This window comes from Rhinopithecus bieti, unplaced genomic scaffold (genome assembly GCF_001698545.2).
Source record: "Rhinopithecus bieti isolate Rb0 unplaced genomic scaffold, ASM169854v2 scaffold_76, whole genome shotgun sequence".
Classification (NCBI taxonomy): Eukaryota; Metazoa; Chordata; class Mammalia; order Primates; family Cercopithecidae; genus Rhinopithecus; species Rhinopithecus bieti.
Window position 1 is genome coordinate 850,526 of NW_016803343.1, and position 4,965 is coordinate 855,490.

The following is a 4,965-nucleotide window of genomic DNA, read 5'->3' on the forward strand; positions in this document are numbered from 1 at the left end:
AAAAAAAAAAAAAAAAAAAAAAAAAAAAAAAAAAAAAAAAAAAAATCTAAAAAATTTAAAAAGGAGTGAATGGCTTGGTTTTGGAGCTCTACATATTTAAGTTAGACTCTCACTGCAGCAGTAACCTAGATCTGACCTTGTATAACTTCCTTAACCTCTCTGAGCCTGTTTGTTTCCATCTGTTAAATTGGGACATTGGCAGTTGTGAGGATTAAATGAGGTTTAATGTGTAAGGCCTTTTGCCAATATTGGACAATTAATGTCAGTTTCCATTTCGAATGGCCAAGGCTCACTTGGCCATTGTGGGAGACTAGAAGCCAAAGTGTTTCTGCTGTTGCAGCAGAGTTCTAATTACACCAATTGCCCAATTGTTTGAGGAGGGAGGCTTTAGATCAATGCTTCTCAATCTTGAACAAGTTATAGACTCCTTTTAAAGGAGAAACAAAAACAAAAATCCCCACCAGACTCTTAGGGGTCTAATGTTGACTTAGACAATTTTTATTATAGTGTTATTTAATTAAGTGTGTATTAATTTCTTATATACATAGAACTTGGAAAAGCCTAAATTAATAAATACAGTCAAAATAAATATAAATGCAAAACAAATAACAAGACCAGTAAAATTCAAATGAACACTAATTTAATGTGACAGTGGTAACATTTTGCTGAAACCAAATTACAGTTCTTCAAGAGCGCATGCTATAGCACATTCTCATGGGTCTCTGTGCCCAGGTTACTTGGTGCTGGTTGATGATCCAATTTCTCACTGATTTTCTGTAAAGCCTTCTTTCACAGGTAGTTGCATATCTCCTTGGCCTTTGCATGGTTCTAGCATGTCTCTTATATGTCAGATCTACCAGTAATCTTTTCTTGTTAGTCTAATACGATGAAATAACACAACTTGGCACTAACTCAATCAGAAACACAAACTCAGGCTCAAAAATTGAGAAGAACCCCAAATTAAAAATCTTTATGTAGAAAACAAGAGAATCCCTTAATGAAACTTTGTGGAGATTAGCTAAGCCCTCCTGGGGAGCCATAACCAAGAGGCAAGAGTGAGTCCTGGGGCCAGGCACGGTGGCTCACGCCTGTAATCCCAGCACTCCGAGGCAGAGGTTGCAGTGAGCCGAGATCGTGCCATTGCACTCCAACCTGGGTGACAGAGCAAGACACTATCTCAAAAAAACAAAAAACAAAAAACAGTGAGGACTTTCCAGTCAGCAGATGCCATTCTTGCTTTCCTTTTCTCTCCCTGTCCCTTCCAAATGTGGAGACACATGTCCAGTCAAAATTGCTAGTTTCATTCTGCTTTTGACCATACCCATAGGACATCTAATTATGATTTCCTTCTTTCTACACACAATAATTCCTTGTTTTATTGTATTGGTTGTGATGGGTCCTTTGTTTGCTTTACTTGTTTTTTTAAATTTTGCCTTCTTTTAAAAAATATATATTAAGATATTTTGGCCAGGCGTGGTGGCTCACGCCTGTAATCCCAGCACTTTGGAAGGCCGAGGCAGGTGGATTACGAGGTCAGGAGATCGAGACCATCCTGGCCAACATGGTGAAACCCCATCTCTACTAAAAAAAAAAAAAAATACAAAAAATTAGCCAGGCATGGTGGTGGGCGCCTGTAGTCCCAGCTACTCGGGAGGCTGAGCAGGAGAATGGCGTGAACCCGGGAGGCAGAGCTTGCAGTGAGCAGAGATCACACCACTGCACTCCAGCCTGGGCGACAGAGCAAGACTCTGTCTCAAAAAAAAAAAAAAAAAAAGAGAGATATTTTGTCTGGGCACAGTAATCCCAGCATTTTGGGAGGCCAAGGCAGGTGGATCACAAGGTCAGGAGTTTGAGACCAGCCTGACCAACATGGTGAAACCCCATCTCTACTGAAAATACAAAATTTAGCTGGGTGTTGGGGGGGGCACCTGTAATCCCAGCTGCTCAGGAGGCTGAGGCAGGAGAATCACTGGAACCTGAGAGACGGAGGTTGCAGTGAGGAGAGATCCTGCCATTGCACTCCAGCCTGGCAAAAAGGAGCCAAGACTCCCATCTCAAAGAAAAAGAAAATCGGTGTTTTTAAATGGAATTTAATATGCACATATTCTGGCATATTTAAAACAAACTGAGAAAAAATGTTCTTTTGTGAAATGACTTGTTATTCAAGGATTTTAGTGTATGTGCTGCCAAAGCGAGCACTATTCAAGGTTTTTTAAGCCTTTCCTAGGAAGAGGTAGTGTCATAAAAAGAATAAAAGGAGCCAGCTTCGATGGCTCATGACTGTAGTCCTAGCTCTTTGGGAGGCCAAGACAAGCAGATTCCCAAGCTCAGTAGTTTGAGATCAGCCCGGGCAACATGGCAAAACCCCGTCTCTACAAAAAATAAAATAAATAAATAAATAAATAAATAAATAAATATTAGCCAAAAGTTTTTTTTAAAAGCATAGTATATTAAAATTCCCCAACCCAACCTCAGCTCTTCCCCTGTAACCCAGGCTGCTAGTCCAGGAGCATAGCCTCAGACATGGCAGGCTGTTTTCTGGCAACACACATCCAACCACACATGTGCCATGTACCAAAAGCCAGGGGGTGAAATGTCCCTCACAGTCCAGGATTTCTCTTTTCTGCAACCACAGTTATCCACAGAAGTTATGACAGTTCAGGCAATCCTGGTCATTTCAGCATCTCCAGGTGACTGCAGTGACTAAAAGGAAAGTAAAAGAAGCTGCCTCTGCTCATACCCGAAATACCTCCAGCTATATATACATTTTTTTAACAAATATTTATTAAACAACTATTATGTGAGGTTCCACGTTTTCTATTAGGCGATACGAGGGATATAAAGTTGAAGAACGTGTATGTCCTACTTAGAAAAGTACACAATCTAGAGGAGGGGGTGGACATATAAACAAATAACTGCAAAGATTGATACGCAGTATGCTATGGGAACACAGAGGAAGGAGCAACTCCAGCTTGCCTGAACTGACTCTGAGTTGGTTTCTGGCTGAGTTAGAGTTTCTCAGCTTAAGAAAAGGTGAAAAGCGGCCGGGCGCGGGGGCTCGCGCCTGTAATCCCAGCACTTTGGGAGGCCTAGGCGGGCAGATCACAAGGTCAGGAGATCGAGACCATCCTGGCTAACACGGTGAAACCTCGTCTCTACTAAAAATACAAAAAACTTAGCCGGGCGTGGTGGCAGGCGCCCTCCTGAACCCAGGAGGTGGAGCTTGCAATGAGCCGAGATCATGCCACTGCACTCCAGTCTGGGTGACAGAGTGAGACTCCATCTCAAAAAAAAAAAAAGAAAAGAAAAGAAAAGAGAAAGAAAAGGTGAATAGGAGAAGAAGTCCAGGCAGGAGATAGAGCACAGAAAAAAAAAAAAAAAAAAAAAAAAAAACTTAGTTCATGCAAGGAAAAGTAAGTAGGTCTGGCATTACATAATGTATAGTAGATAAAAATAAACCAGAAAAAACATGGGACAGATGTTTAAGTTTGAATTTTTCCCCACAGTTTCAATTTGATGTATGTATGTGTAGGTATATATACAAATATATGACAATATTTATGTAAACAAAGCACTGTTCCAGATATTGCAAATCTAGAAATACTTCTTTGCAGTGTTTCTCAGAAGGAAAACTTGGACATGACGTATAAAGCAAATAATAACTCATGGAAAGCAAGTCTGCAGAGAACCACAATAACATTGACCAAGTATTTGGTATGACTTTTCAATGAGTAAAATCTAGAATAGTTAGGCAAATGGTCAACCTGCATGTCCTTCAAACAATTCTTCATAAATAACATTTCTATCAAACAGTAGTTTGATAAGAATTGGGCAATAGGTAATTGAGTTTATAGTCTTTGCAAATACTTTATAGTTGATTCTAATGGCAGTTGGTATTCTTTGGAGAGTTGTAATCAATGAGCTGATATGATTGTATATAATTCATATGTGCCAATTTTAGGAAGGAGTGGGAGGAAGAGCAGGGAGAGCCTTGCGGGGGTTTGTTACATTGTCTGAGATGAAAAAAAATAGGCCCGGCACAGTGGCTCACGGCTGTAATCCCAACACTTTGGGAGGCCAAGTCAGGCAAATCGCGAGGTCAGGAGTTCGAGACCACCCTGGCCAACATAGTGAAACCCCGTCTCTACTAAAAATACAAAAATTAGCCGGGTGTGGTGGCATGTGCCTGTAGTCCCAGCTACTCGGGAGGCTGAGGCGGGAGAATCACTTGAACCCAGGAGGCAGAGGTTGCAGTGAGCCAAGACCATGCTATTGCACTCCAGCCTGGGTGACAGAGTGGAGTGAAACTCCATCTAAAATAATAATAATAATAATAATAGTAATAATAATAATAAATTAGAAAAAGAAAAAAGACAGAATTGAATTAGGTAGTGACGATACATGCAGGAGTCATTAAGTAGTAGAATTGCTCAAGTTTGCCATCAATTAGTGCTGGGGAGTGAGAAGTATGAAGAGTCTTAGAAGCCTCTTAGATTTCTTTTTTTTTTTTTTTTGAGGCGGAGTCTCGCTCTGTCGCCCGGACTGGAGTGCAGTGGCCAGATCTCAGCTCACTGCAAGCTCCGCCTCCCGGGTTTACGCCATTCTCCTGTCTCAGCCTCCCAAGTAGCTGGGACTACAGGCCCCCGCCACCTCGCCCGGCTAGTTTTTGTATTTTTAGTAGAGACGGGGTTTCACCGTGTTAGCCAGGATGGTCTCGATCTCCTGACCTCGTGATCCGCCCGTCTCGGCCTCCCAAAGTGCTGGGATTGCAGGCTTGAGCCACCGCGCCCGGCCTGCCTCTTAGATTTCTGTTATGAATTTCTGGGTGAGTTTTATTTCCCTTAACTAGAATAATAAAGACTAGATTGGGAAAGGCAGGCTGTAATTATGAGTTCTGGTAAAACTTGATGTTAGGAAGTGATGAAAGAGTGGACATGATTTATCTTTTTATTTATTTATTTATTT